The sequence below is a fragment of the Taudactylus pleione genome, unplaced genomic scaffold, assembly GCF_031769625.1.
Source record: "Taudactylus pleione unplaced genomic scaffold, aTauple2 ptg000250l, whole genome shotgun sequence".
Lineage (NCBI taxonomy): Eukaryota > Metazoa > Chordata > Amphibia > Anura > Myobatrachidae > Taudactylus > Taudactylus pleione.
This window is the reverse complement of record NW_028284652.1, coordinates 7,512,733-7,528,619: the sequence shown is the minus strand read 5'-3', so window position 1 is coordinate 7,528,619 and position 15,887 is coordinate 7,512,733. Positions and strand designations below refer to the sequence as shown.

Sequence of the window (15,887 nt, the reverse complement as noted above, 5' to 3'; positions counted from 1 at the left end):
CACAGGATACCGTCGATTGGGATCCTGGAATTGGCTTCCTTACTGATCACCACTGTGAAGGCTAGGTTGATTGACTTATTGGGATTGATACTAGGACGCTTTACAAGGCTGTCAGCAGCACACTCTCATTGCCTGTTATAGCGTTAGCTTGCTTAGGCTCTGTATCTGTTTGGTTATCTATTAGATTTTTGTCCTACTTGTTTTTTAACCATCGTTGTTTTCCACCTGCACTGACCACAGTGTGTGACCCCTCCCTACTTTTGTTGTCTTTCTCTTGCACTGACCTCAGTCTGTTTATTGATTATACTTATCTATCACTTGCTCTGACCACAGTTTCTGAACCCTACTATTCTTTTCTACCATCTCGACTGATCTCAAAATGTTTATTGATTATCCTCATCTGCTACCTGCCCTATCCTTGAATGTGACCCCTGCCGCATTCTACTATTGTGAATTACATCTGTCTTTTTATGTTCAGTCTCTATTTGCCATCTGGTATTCGCTCTGCATGATTCAGAGTACTAGTCTTCAGTATATCCTTGTATGTTCCAGCTTCATGATATAAACCTGTACTATTGCATCAGACCTGGGGGCAACTGGGTACCACTGATCAAATACAGCTGTATGGGCAATAGAAACTGCTACAGATGAAGACATTGATTCAGTTCTATAGGTTTTTTTTTAAATAACAGGTAGCATACATTACAGAACAAGGGACTAGGCCAGGTGGAAAATGGCACCCTTGTAAGCCCATCTCTGTCAGATCACATTGATCAGCCGCCCATTCTTACATGAAATATGGAAAAATTAAGTTTTCAAACAACATTACATTGGAGAAAACAGATGGTATTGGAATTAATGCGGAGCCAGCGCAGATGTGCTAAATGGGTAAATTTGATGTCTGCAGTAAAGGGAAATTGACAAATGCTTAAATAATTTTTAAAACTTTTTTTTTCATGTAACATATGTTGCTACAGTATTGATGATTTGATGTTGCCTGGCAACATATTACAACACTTCTGTATTGTAGCCAACAGTGCTCTTCTCATTCACTGCTGCAACAGTGGCCTGCTTCTCATGGGGGAAGATGTATCAAAGCTTGGAGAGAGATAAAGTGAAGATGTTACCCTTAACAACCAGTCAGCTTCGACTATAATTTGTCTAACACAGTCTAATGACAGAAGCTTATTGCTTGCTATGGGTAACTTCTCCACTTTATATCTCTGTTTAAGGTTTTCTAAAGATGTATCCTCATAAACTAAGCATCTTTACGACACAAGACGCCCGGTGTCACTGAGATGCTCCAGGACAATTAGCATAATGTATTATTCTTTCAATTTTGCTTGTTAAGCTGACCGATCCGACGGGCATTGAGACCCTGCATTAGCAAGTGCATATAGACTTGCTAGATGCAGGAGGCAATTGTGTGATGTAGGATGCCATGCCTTGCAGGTAGGGGGCGTGGCCAACGCATCCTGGACCCCTGCTGTAATCACTCCGGGGGGGTTCCGAAGGTGCGGACTGCCCCCGGGGGCCACATTATGTGCAATGCCAAGTGCTGCACGTAATGCTACAGATAGATAGATGTAGACAACCCCAGAGAGTGAGAAACTGTAGATAGATAGATGTGGAAACCCACCCGAGAGTGAGAAACTGTAGATAGATAGATATATAGATTGATATAGAAACACCCCAGAGAGAGAGACTGTAGATAGATAAATAGATGTAGAAACCCCCCAGAGAGAGAGAGACTGTAGATGGATAAATAGATGTAGAAATCCCCCAGAGAGAGTGAAAGACTGTAGATAGATCACATACCAAACCAAAACTTACCTCTGTAGGATCCCAGCTATTGATCCTCATGAGTGGGATCTCTGGAATCCCCCTGACTCAGGTCTCTCTCCCATGCTGTGTGCTCCCGCCTCTGAGCTGCATGCCATCCGTTAGTCAGCTCAGCTTTCACTTTGTGGTCAGCACTGCAGGGCCGACTTCTGGCTGATGGAGATGGGAGCATCTAGTGGCACCTGGCAGTACTGCACTCAACAGTGACACTGACAACGGCTTATTCTGCACCAAGCTGGCTCTTAAGAGCCATCCTCTTGTTGGAGCTGTAGACAGAGGCCCTAATTCAGAGCCGGACGCTCTGACAGAGCGCTCGCTCTGAATCAGGGCCGTCCCTCCTACTTTTTGGAGTGGCTTCCTGGCCGCTCGCATAGCTGTGGGTGACCACCCACAGCTATAGCGAGCAGCCAAAATGATGGTCGCGATGGTCAAGACCATCGCGACCGTCGGGCTTGCGACGAGACCCTTGCAGTAGGGTCTCGCTGCCGCAAGCCCTGGAGTGCTTTTGGCTCTATCAGAGCCAAAAGCACTCCCACTGACATCACTAGTGATGTCAGTGGGGCCGGCCCCAGACGGTAGGCGTTCCTATGGGAACGCCTCCGTCTGGGCAGCCACGCCCCCGACATGCCCACTAAAGGGGGCGTGCTGTCAATCACCATCGACAGCACGCCCCTTTGGTGCGAGACCCATAACGACGGCTTGGCTGTCGTTATTCGAGTCTCGCGCATGCGCACTTGGGCAACATTGACCCTCTTGCGAGCGCTTAGCGCTCGCCAGCGGGTCTGAATCAGGCCCAGAGCGTCTGCCGGGCAGTACTGATCTGGGGGGGGGGGCTTCTGGGTACTCAGAACTCCCCCTACATGCATCACTGTAGAGCATATACTAAGGTCAATATTAAGTCCTTCAACCCATTGGCTTATGATTCTATCACTAAAATAACCTTATTTTAATAACACACACTTAAAAAACTCCATGATTTTGTTGAAATATTCACTCATTAAAAGAAAAATTGCTTCAGGGCCTTTCCGGGGTTGGGGGCCCTGAAGCTTACGCTTCATTAGTTTCACAGTAGATCCGCCTTTGTGCACAGGTGACAATCTTGTTGACTGGGTCAGTATTTATCCTCCTGCTTCCACAGACAAAAATCCTGAAAACATAGGGCCTGATTCAGATCCACTCGCAAGCGGCTGTCCGCTCGCAAGTGGGTCGATGTTGTGCACTGCGCATGCGCATGACGGCGGGAGCTCCGTTGTGCGCATGCGCCAGACGCGACGAGCGAAGGACTTTCCTTCGCTCGTTGTGTCTGATCAAAGGGGGCGTGCTGTCGATGTTGATTGACAGCATGCCCCCTTTGGAGGGCGTGCCGGGGGTGTGCCTCCCTGACGGGGGCGTTCCCAAGGGAACGCCTACTGTCAGAAGCCGGCCCCACTGACATCACTAGTGATGTCAGTGGGAGTGATTTTGGCTCTGATAGAGCCAAAATCACTCCGGGCCTTGCGGTTGAAAACCTCAACCGCAGGCTCCGGCTCGCAGTTTCGATGGTCGCGATGGTCACGACCATCGCGGCCATCAAACTGCACGCTCGTATAGGCTGTGGGTGGTGACCCACAGCTATACGAGCGTCCAGGAGGACGCTCCAGAATTATGGAGGGCGGCCCTCATTCAGAGCGTACGGCTCTGAATGAGGGCCATAATCTGCTGGGGGCATGAGAACCGGATTTGGGAAACTGGTGTAGTTGATAGAAGCTATCAGTAAAATCAGATGTGTTGTTTGTTTTTTAACATGAATGATTGTAAGATCAACTGACAGTTCCCACGTGGTGTGACTCGACCACGTAGGAACTGTCAATAGCCGGAGCCTATCAGCGCCCGCGCTACAGTCAGCGCTGCCGCTGATTGGCTGACGGGACTGCAATGCCCCGTGAAGTGCCGATAGCGGGCATTCGGGAGCTATCTGTATGTGTGACAACACACATACAGATAGCTGTGTTCCGTGGCTCGGGTAACTCGTTTTTTTTTTTTTTAAATCCCATGGATTACTACGGAGACCAGCGCTGGATGTAGGTGAGTATGAAATCTTCCTTGCAGGGCCAAGTTGTAAGGATCTACTGGAGAAGGGGATAGAAACTTCTGGTATAGGTAAGTATGTGTGAATGGGGAGGTGTATGTAATAAACTTATACTGGGCACGGTGTGTGTGTTTTGTCTTTTTTTAACTATTTATTTTACAGTGAAATTACAGGTGCCGCATTTCTGCTGGCACTTGTAGTTCCACAAGTGCAAAATGGCAGGCATGCTGGCACTTGTAGTTCCACTGTAAAGTACAATAGTGTTACATTAATTGGCCCCCCTATTATCCCCATACTCACCGCTCCAGGGGTATGGGGATGAGCCCCAGGCTTCAGCGTAAGCCTGTGGTGCTCGGGAGAGGGGGGACCCTTTTTTGGGGGGTCCCCAACTCCCCTGAGATCACCGGCTTGCGCTGACCGACTTGGGGTGTAATGCTTTGGACCTGGAGCCCCGGTGATTGGGTCTCCGGGCTGTGGTATTACACCCCGGTCGGTTGGGTCTGGTGCTGGTCTTAAATATAGGGGGTACCCCACGTCGTTTTTGCCCCCTATATTTAAAACCAGCACTAGTCCCTGCAGCCTGGTGTTGGTTTCTAAAATACGGTGGAACCCTACACATTTTGTTCCCCGTATTTTTAGAAACCACCACTGGCTGGCAAGCCTGGGGCTGGTTTGGCTATTGGGGGGGACCTTATGTCATTTTTTTTCTACATTTTTACACATTTTTTTTACAGGTTAACAAAAACGGGAATTTTCTGGAAATATTCTAGGGACCCCCCTAATGATGTCTAGACATGGGGGATCACTATGGGTACCCCTATTTTTAACTACTGAAGGAAGTTGGGGTTTCTAATAGCCACGGCAGGAAAAAACACCTGGCAAAGCTATTTAAAAACCCGACTTTCTTTTGCAGGCAAAAACGGGGTTACCCATAGTGATCCCCCATGTCTGGACATCTTTAGGGGGGTCCCAGGCATATTTTCCGAAAATTCCAGTTTTTTTCCTTAAATGGGGTCAAGGGTAATTTTTTTAAAAACAGGGATAATTTTTCAAATCACTATAGCAAGTGAAAAAAAATGCAGAATAGGGGTTTGGGGGTGTAGGCTTATAAAAAATAGCCTGTAGTTTTGGGAATGTCCCCTTAAAAGGAAATGTTAAAAAAAAAATGTCCCAAAAAAAATCGGGACAGCATTAAAGGAAAAAAAAAATAAAAAATTGGGGGGTTAAAAAAAAAAAATTAGGTAAAAATATTGCCAAACTACCGAAATTATTTCTGGTGGGGTCCCCAAGTATGGGGCAGGTGTTTTATTCATTGCGCAAAGTAGCGGCAGATGCATTTTTGCAGAATTTTTTTAAATTACCTTTAGGGACATAAAAATATGCTAGTACCCATTTTCATGAAACCCAAATTTGATGGGACCACTTAAAAAAACGAAAAAAAAAACCTAAGTGGTCTTCTGCATCACTTCTTCAATGTCGGGAAAAAAAACACCTGCGCGGCTATTTAAAAAACCCCACTTTCTTCTGCAGGCAAAAACGGGGGTACCCATAGTGATCCCCGAGGTCTGGACATCTTTAGGGGGCTCCTACAATTATTTCCAGAAAATTCCAGTTTTTTTTCGCCGATCCAAGTATCGCAGGGTCCCGTTTTCGACGATTTCAAATTGAATACGGGGATAAGCGGGAGCGTGCGTGATACTTTTTCGCTGGCAAAACCTCCCATGTGCGGCGAAAATCTCGCTGGCGAGGTTAACGTTTCGTATTGAATACCCTTTTTAGGGTATATAAATGCCACTACAAGTATAGATCATTATCCTTTGAAAAAGCTGTGGGACACACAGGGAAAGCGTCAGAAAAGAATTTGTACTTGATTTCACTCTGCATTGGGAATCTGTTCATTGTGGAACACCTGAACCAAGCCCTGGATTGGCATACATCAACTGGATGCCATCACGGCGGGTTCTTTTGTCACCTACCCAGTTACTTTACCCACAAGAAGGTCCATCTCCATCTGGGACTATCAGCGTGGATGATTTTTCCGCTAAAGATCTCCCTATTTGGACCACAGTGGTAACTATACGAGACTGTGTTTATACACTAAAGTGACATTTACCTACCAACTCCAGCATCTCAAGAGGCTCTAATAGGAACAGGTGTTCTTTCACTTTTATCACTGCCAATTGTCCCAAATGCTTATTATCTACCAATAATGATTTTATTCATGTATATTTTGACAAATATTTTTTTTTCTACTAAGATATGATTACTATGTAATATTATTCATTAAAATAATTTATGTTTAAATCCATTCCATTACATGAATCTACTTGTTAATCAAATATTTTAGCGCTGTTTTTACACCTTTATTCCATTTGTTTAATTGAGGGTGACTAGCCTCAATTTCCACAGCAGTTTTAGAAATACAGCCCTAAGCAGCGCCTGATACAGAATTCACTTGTTAATTCCTTTCTTGCATGTTTGTGGAAGTGTATCATGCCACGAACAAAGGAGATTTCTGAGGACCTCAGAAGAAGAGTTGTTGATGTTCATCAGTCTGGACAGACCTCTGCCTTCCAGCTTTGTGGAGTGACGTCATGAAGTCATGCGCACCGACTCCAAAGGTCCCCTTGCAATCACGCAATCTTTGTTGATAAATCAGTCACGGCTAGTACACTACAGATGTGTCCACATACATCTTCCTTCTTTGCACGTTAAACAGCCCTTTTAGCCGCACCATGCCGTGGCGTGACTCTGTAGCGCCAAGCATTTTTTCGTGTGCCTTTTTACCTTCAAATGCGTAATATTATAAATGAGGGTGTATCTGCATTCAAAATGCTACATTACAGTGTCACAGCCATTGACAATGTAACGTAGCGTTTTGCATGTAGATACACCCATACTCGCACACAGAATATAGGCATGCCACATATCATTTTAATCAGCAGAAGATGTGCATCCTATTTGCATCACTTTGTGAATAAGACGCATTTCAAGGTAAAAAGTTGTATGAGAAGACGCTCGGCTCTACTGAGTCACACGGCGCTTACGCATTATGCGTAATGTGACCTGTATCACACAGAGGTAAGATGTGTGTGGACACATCTGTATCTGGCTTGCTGCACTGATTTTGACAGCTCTTTGGATCTCATATTGAGAGTCGACAGCAACTGATTCCAAATGCAAATGTCACACCTAGAATCAACTCCAGACCTTTTACCTGCTTAATTGATAATGAAATAATGAGGGAATAGCCCACACCTGTCCATGAAATAGCTTTTGAGTTGATAGTCCCATTACTTTTGGCCCCTTAAAAAGTGGGAGGCACATTTAGAAACCGTTGTATTTCCTACACCGTTCACCTGATTTGGATGTAATTACCCTCAAATTAAATCTGAAAGTCTGCAGTTAAAGCACATCTTGTTTGTTTCATTTCAAAGCCATTGTGGTGGTGAATAGAGGCCAAAATATGAAAATTCTGTCAATGTCCCAATATTTATGCACCTGACTGTATATTATGTACAATGACACGGTGTGTTAATACTAAAATATTTCAAACTTTTATGATAATTTTATGTCTTTCACATATAAGAAAACTTACTAGAGATCATTACCATTTTGTGCTGCTGCCAATATATGTCCCAATATTTAAATTTTATACACCTGACTGTACATCAAGGGGATTGTTTAAGGAAATAAATTAAAAGTAAAGAACAGGCCTAGATAGTTCTCATTTTCATTATTTTAACAAACAGGCCAAAGTGAAAACCTCATGTAGCAGATGATCCCAAATAAAACTTACAGTGTGAACAAAAATGTAAAAACATGGCTTTTTGAGAGAATCAAAATTTTGATTTTAAAAAACCTTACATTTTTTTTTATTGAAACATACTGTTATATATCACATGAAAGCCCATAAAAAGAGGTTTAAAATGAGACCTTGCCCAACTCTCTAGCTCAATTAGGTGAGCTGCAAAAGCAATAAAAAAAAACTGTTAAAAGCAAATTGTTTGTTAAAAAATTGCATTTTTTAAAGGCATATAACTTCAAAACGTGTGTACTTATCAGCCTACGATTTTGAATTTATCTTGACACTTAAGGAATCAATTAATATACCAAACTTCATTACAATCTGAAATGGTCAGGTTGAAACCCTGGGGTAAATTTACTAAAGTGAGAGTTTTTAGAAGTGAGTTTTAGAAGAGATGTTGCCCATAGCAACCAATTAGATTCTAGCTATTATCTTCTGGAAGGTGCTAGTTAAATGTTAAGTAGAATCTGATTGGTTGCTATGGGCAACATCTCTTCTAAAACTCACTTCTCAAAACTCTCACTTTAGTAAATTTACCCCCTGTGTTGTTTTGGTGTGGAATGACCGGCAGTAAGCTCACGCAAAGCGGCAAAACTTCCAACTTTTCAACGGCTTCAATTTAGGCTACTGATTTCATATTTACACTTGTTTCTTGAGAAATGAGCATGTTTCTCAGCACGCATTTTGCTTCTCTGACAGGCGGTGTTGGTGCCTCCTAGAGTGTTATCTCTAGAGTAATTTTGAATTCATATTTGCTAGAACTGTAGGGACCTTGAGAAGTGAATCTGTAAGTAGCTGAGGGCAAGGGAGACTACTTGGGGCCATTGACATACAAACGAAGGTAGCATGTGATAGACCAAATATACATTGCCTTGCAAAAGTGTTCACCCCCTTTGCATTTTTCATGTTTTGTTGCCTCATAACCTGGAATTAAAATGGATTGTTTGAAGGTGTGCGTCATTTAATTCACAGAACATGCCTACAACTGTGAAGTTGTGTTTTTTTTATATTGTGAATCAAACAACATTTAGGACAACATAACAGAAAACTTCAGCGTGCATAACTATTCACTCCCCTAAAATCAGTACTTTGTCGAGCCACCTTTTGCATCAATTACAGCTGCCAGTCGCTTTGGATAAGTCTCTATGAGTTTGTCACATCTTGCCCCTGGGATTTTTGCCCATTCCCCATACAAAACTGCTCCAGCTCCTTCATGTTGGATGGTTTCCGCTTATGAACAGCAATATTCAAGTCTGACCACAGATTCTCAATTGGATTGAGGTCTGGGCTTTGACTAGGCCATTCCAACACATTTAAATGTTTCCCCTTAAACCACTCGAGTGTTGCTTTAGCAGTATGCTTCGGGTCATTGTCCTGCTGGAAGGTGAACCTCAGTCCCAGTCTCAAATCACAGGCAGACGGAAACAGGTTTTGCTCAAGAATATCCCTGTATTTAGCACCATCCATCTTTCCCTCGACTCAAATCAGTTTCCCAGTCTCTGCTGCTGAAAAACATCCCCAAAGCATGATGCTGCCACCACCATGTTTCACTGTGGAGATGGTGTTCTTGGGGTGATGGGGTGATGGGATGTGTTGGGTTTGCGCCAGACATAGCTTTTTCCTTGGTGGACGAAAAATTCAAGTTTAGTCTCATCTGACCAGAGCACCTTCCTCTATACATTTGGTGAGTCGCCCACATGCCTTTTTGGCAAACTCAAATCGTGTCTTCTTATTTTTATCACTAAGTAATGGCTTTTTATCTGGCCACTCTTCCATAAAGCCCAGCTCTATGGAGTGTACGGCTTATTGTGGTCACATGCACAGATAGACCAGTCTCTGCTGTTGAACTCTGCAGCTCTTTCAGGATTATCTTTGGTCTCTGTGCTGCCTCTATGATTAATGCCCTCCTTGCCCGGTCTGTGAGTTTTGGTGGGCGGCCCTCTCTTGGCAGGTTTGTTGTGGTACCATGTTCATTCCATTTCATGATGATGGATTTGATGGTGCTTCGGGGGATCATCAAAGATTTGGATATTTTTTTATAACCCAACCCAGAATTGTACTTCTCAACAACTTTGTTTCCAACAGGTGGACTTAATTTCACTAATTATGTGACTTCTGAAGGTAATTGGTTGCACCAGAACTTTTGAGGGGCTTCATAGCAAAGGGGGTGATTACATATGCAAATGCCAATTTTCAGAATTTTATTTATTAAGATTCTTTTTATATATATCTTTCTCATTTCACTTCACCAAATTATTTTGTGCAGATCCATCACATAAAATTCAGATAAAAAAATAAATAAAAAAATACAGGTTGTAATGTAACAAAAAAGGTAAAAGCCAAGGGGGGTGAATACTTTTGCAAGACACTGTAAGAGAAAATAAGACGAGGCAGGAAGTAGCTTTCCATAAATAGGAAGTGTAACCTGAAGTTATAAATAACCACAGAACAAAGGTATCAAAGGGCTGGTTATTAATGGGGTCGTTGTAGAAGTGTTTGCTGCAGCAGAATAAGTTTGGAATAAAATAATGGCTAATATCACAGATGTATTTTTGCAGTGACAGTAAGACCTTAGAGCAGAGGTTCCCAAACACAGTCCTCAAGGCTCCCCAGTAGTCCACATTTTAGAGATATCCGTGGTTGAAAGCAGGTGACTTAATTAGTACCTCAGTCAATTTGATTTAACCACATGTGCTCAGCCATGGATATCTTTAAAACCTGAACTGTTGGGGAGCCTTGAGGACCGCGTTTGGGAACCTCTGTCTTAGAGAACAAGTGTCAATGAAGTCCCGTCAATGCTTTATGGGACTAGCAAGGTTACACTTCCTATTTATGGAGAGCTACTTCCTACACTCTTGATAAATAAGGCCCTGAGTGGTGTAGGAGAGGTAAATATTTCCCAGGCTGTCAGAAGAGAGAAAATCTTGTACTGGGAAGATTTAAGAAAAGAGTAACATGTTATTGGGCCTAACTTTATAAATGTTGTTCTTGAACAAAACTAATGCTGGTCAGACCTTTGAAAGAATAACTGACTTGGTAACATTATAGCAAGTCAAGGACCATGGCAGATGAGAAAACTAGGTGCAGTTAGGTGGCTTTCATATTGTCTCTGCAGACAAAAAGTACTAACAGGACCACATTGCTATGTGTTTCGTTATAGTATGAGAATGAAACATTAACGGTATAACATAGGGTGTTCTCAGGTGTGCTCTTCTCTGATTATATGGGATCGGTATGAATGACCGCCGGACGTCTGGCCGGCGGTTCAAATCCCGACACCAGAAGACAGGCAGGTATCCAAATCCCGATCGGTAAGTACACTACCTAACCCTAATCTTCTCCCCCCCCAACCCTAACCCTCCCTTAGGGGTGCCTATCCCTAACCTCCCCCCCCCCTAGTGCCCAACCCTAACTCCTCCTCTAAGTGCCTAAATCTAACCCTCCCATTCCTGCAGCCTAAATCTAAGTCTCCGGGGAGGGGGATGCCTAACCCTAACCTCCCCCCGAGGGTGCCTAAACCTAACCCCCCTTCCCCTAGCCTAACCCTAACCCCCCCCCCCGGGAACCCTGAAACCTAAACCCCCCCTGCGCAGCTGTCGATATTTCGATGCCTATCATTAGTCCCCTGTCGGGTTTAACAATCGGGAAGCCTGCAGTTGGCATTTCGACCGTCGGCTTCCTGACTGCATCCTGTTTCCATATACTGAAACCTATGTGTGACAATATTAGAAGAGTAGGGCAGCATTGAGCTGCCCCTGAAAATTTACAGTCTCTGCTCCTTCATAAAATGTCTGCACTGTTCTTCAGAACTAGGTTAACTGGTACACCTATTCCATTATCTCCCTGATGGAACACCTGTAACAGTATTTGATTGTGGCAGGAGAGTGTGATAGGTGTAGAAAATCACTTGGGTCCTGTGGTTGCAAATTTGCCCAAGATACCCCAGGGCAACCATTTGATTATGACCAACAATAGTATGCAGGTCTCAAAATCTCCTGTATAGTGTAAACCTAAAGTGCTGACACAGGGAAATCTGGCTATCTATGTTTGAACACTAGAATCAGATTTAGTTATACAGTATAAGCATGTGGTCAAACCTTGACCACATAAACAATCAAATGTGATCATTGTCTAAATGCTTTTACCCTATGTCCTGATCAATATCTGATGGTGTCTCATCCAATGTTGAGTTGCAATCTATTTGGGTCAATGTACATTGCATCTAGTGACTATTTATGTCCAAAATGACCAATTAGCCGAGAAATCACAGCATCAATGGGCACCGCTAGAGCAGCTATTGGAGAGCATGCCATACGCTTATAGGGGGTTCTTTAAATCTTCTGTTATAGGACCAGTGATGTATGCTCTGATCACGGCATTAGCTACTATGGATGTATTATAAGAAAAAAGATTGATTTAAGGTGCATGAATTCCCTAAACACAATATTACATTGTAATCTCTGTTGGGCTGATGCTGCAGGTCTATATTATCTAATGAATATATATATATAATATATGTTTTGTAACATTTTATAGCCAGAAAACTATGTAATCAGCTGGGGAATCTAACAACCCACTTTTTCATCTTGCTGGTAATCCCTCCTTCCCTTGGCACTTTATCTTACTTAGCCCTCTGTATTCATCTAACAAACAATGTGCCCTCCAGTGCTGGGAATAAGGGATCCCACACTAATTATACCCCAGACACTTAGAAAGATGAGGGGATGCGGAGAGAGAAAGGGATACAGGAAAAAGATTTCATACGTCTCTTAATAAACCATTGGGGCTTGTCTCCATCCACATTATATGCACTTCTCATGTGTTAATAAATGCATAAAACCACATGATAATATGACAAGAAAGAGTCAGTTTGTCCCCTGCTGACATGGGCTAATGCGATCGCAGCTGCAATTTTGAATGGACCACAGCTGCGAAGTTATGCTAAAAGTACCAAAGCTTACCCGAGCATAGAGACGCCCACCGCTGCCTTCTCATCTGTGTCCGACGTCGCGTACCAGCCATGTATCCCTTGTGGAAAGCCTGACCTGTCTCAAAGCCGCTGCTTCCCGGCGGGTTGCAGGTGTATATTTTAAACGGCACCTGGAGTAAATGTAAAGTACGTCGGGCTTTACACTGATTGCGGATGCCGTTTTACATATGTATCTGAAACCCGCCGGGCTTCGTAAATTCTGCCCTTAGTGTGCACATCTGAATCAAGCCCACAGTGTGTAGTATAGTTTGCAGGTGGACAGGGCAAGTCCTGATAGCTGATGATGATGATGAAAGTCACCCGCTGTTGCTAATAGGTAATTTACGTGTTGCTTGGACATCTGAGTCATGGAGTTTTTTTCTGTATTAAGGAGTTTGTTTAGTTTTTTTTTTATTTCAGTGATGCATTATGGGAAATGCATTTGTCATACTTAAAAGAAATGGTTTAAAACTTGGGCAGAAGTGTGACTTAAGTGTTTAAGGGGTCTATGTACTAAGCAGTGATAAGAGACAGAGTGAAAAGTGATAAATCTGTGATAAGGTGCCAGCCAATCAGCTCCCAACTGCCATCTCACAGGCTGTGTTTGAAAAATGACAGTTGGGAGCTGATTGGCTGGTACCTTATCACAGACTTATCACTTTTCACTCTGTCTCTTATCACTGCTTAGTACATAGACCCCTAAGTGTCTGTAACATAGTCAGGGCCGGTGCTAGGGTGTTCGCCCCCTCCCCCCCCATCTGCAAAAAATAAATTTGTGCTCTCCTCACCTCCATCATGGACAGGCAGTTGCCTCTCTCTCTCACACAGAGCGGGTGTATGCACGCGGCATGATGTCATTGCATACGTTGTGTGTGTAAACTGCCGGTCTACATGCTATTCCTGGTAGTGTTGCTGCTTATAACAACTTAACAAGGCAGCGGAACAAACTAGCTCCTCCCGCTCAGGGATGGGCAATGCCGGGCAGTTAAATCTGTTCCTGGCCAGGCGGCTGCCCGGATCACCCTTTAGTTTCGCCCTGCCAGGCCCGCCCATGACACTGCTGCACTGGCTGCCTCAGCCTGCCTGTCACAGGTGCAGCACCACTGCGAGTGCAGCAGTAAAGGCGCTCAGAAAGAAAGCAGCAGGGACGGCGCATCTCCTGCCTACAATGCTCACCCCGAGGACTGCATAACGCCGGCCCTGGAGATATTCATGTCAATTTAGAACTCAAATGCGGTAAACTCTGCACCAGGCGCTCTGTTTAACAGTTTAGAACACAGGACAATGTGTCATTTTTATTGTCAAAACTCTGCAGTATGACAGGGAGTGTGACAGGGGAGGCAGGACAGGGGAGTGTGACAGGGGAGGCAGGACAGGGCAGTGTGACAGGGGAGGCAGGACAGGGAGTATGACAGGGGAGGCAGGACAGGGAGTGTGACAGTGGAGGCAGTACATGGGAGTGTGACAGGGGAGGCAGTACATGGGAGTGTGACAGGGGAGGCAGGACAGGGGAGTGTGACAGGGGAGGCAGGACAGGGGAGTGTGACAGGGGAGGCAGGACAGGGGAGTGTGACAGGGGAGGCAGGACAGGGGAGTGTGACAGGGGAGGCAGGACAGGGCAGTGTGACAGGGGAGGCAGGACAGAGGAGTGTGACGGGAGGCAGGACAGGGGAGAGTGACAGGGGAGGCAGGACAGGGCGTATGACAGGGGAGGCAGGACAGGGGAGGCAGGACAGGGGAGTGTGACAGGGGAGGCAGGACAGGGAGTATGACAGGGCAGGCAGTACATGGGAGTGTGACAGGGGAGGCAGGACAGGGGAGTGTGACAGGGGAGGCATGACAGGGGAGTGTGACAGGGGAGGCAGGACAGGGGAAGCAGGACAGGGGAGTGTGACAGGGGAGGCAGGACAGGGGAGTGTGACAGGGGAGGCAGGACAGGGGAGTGTGACAGGGGAGGCAGGACAGGGGAGGCAGGACAGGGGAGTGTGACAGGGGAGGCAGGACAGGGGAGGCAGGACAGGGGAGGCAGGACAGGGGAGTGTGACAGGGGAGTGTGACAGGGGAGTGTGACAGGGGAGGCAGGACAGGGGAGTGTGACAGGGGAGGCAGGACAGGGGAGTGTGACAGGGGAGGCAGGACAGGGGAGTGTGACAGGGGAAGCAGGACAGGGGAGTGTGACAGAGGAGGCAGGACAGGGGAGTGTGACAGGGGAGGCAGGACAGGGAGTATGACAGGGGAGGCAGAACAGGGAGTATGACAGGGGAGGCAGTACATGGGAGTGTGACAGGGGAGGCAGTACATGGGAGTGTGACAGGGGAGGCAGGACAGGGGAGTGTGACAGGGAAGGCAGGACAGGGGAGTGTGACAGGGGAGGCAGGACAGGGCAGTGTGACAGGGGAGGCAGGACAGGGGAGGCAGGACAGGGCAGTGTGACAGGGGAGGCAGGACAGGGCAGTGTGACAGGGGAGGCAGGACAGGGAGTATGACAGGGGAGGCAGGACATGGAGTATGACAGGGGAGGCAGCACATGGGAGTGTGACAGGGGAGGCAGTACATGGGAGTGTGACAGGGGAGGCAGGACAGGGGAGGCAGGACAGGGGAGTGTGACAGGGAAGGCAGGACAGGGGAGGCAGGACAGGGGAGTGTGACAGGGGAGGCAGGACAGGGCAGTGTGACAGGGGAGGCAGGACAGGGGAGTGTGACAGGGGAGGCAGGACAGGGGAGTGTGACAGGGGAGGCAGGACAGGGCAGTGTGACAGGGGAGGCAGGACAGGGCAGTGTGACAGGGGAGGCAGGACAGGGAGTATGACAGGGGAGGCAGGACAGGAGAGGCAGGACAGGGGAGGTAGGACAGGGGAGGCAGGACAGGAAGTATGACAGGGGAAGCAGTACATGGGAGTGTGACAGGGGAGGCAGGACAGGGGAGTGTGACAGGGGAGGCAGGACAGGGGAGGCAGGACAGGGGAGTGTGACAGGGGAAGCAGGACAGGGGAGTGTGACAGGGGAGGCAGGACAGGGGAGTGTGACAGGGGAGGCAGGACAGGGGAGGCAGGAGAGGGGAGTGTGACAGGGGAGTGTGACTGGGGAAGCAGGACAGGGGAGTGTGACAGGGGAGGCAGGACAGGGGAATATGACCGGGGAGGTAGGACAGGGGAGTGTGACAGGGGAAGCAGGACAGGGGAGTGTGACAGGGGAGGCAG

General features: G+C 46.2%; 1 protein-coding gene across 3 annotated transcripts in view; it reads left to right on the top strand.

The window, feature by feature from the left end:
• Nucleotides 1-15,887, top strand: part of MACROD1 (mono-ADP ribosylhydrolase 1) — an 802,331-nt gene that overhangs the window by 654,570 nt on the left and 131,874 nt on the right. The gene's annotated exons all lie outside the window — the stretch shown is intronic.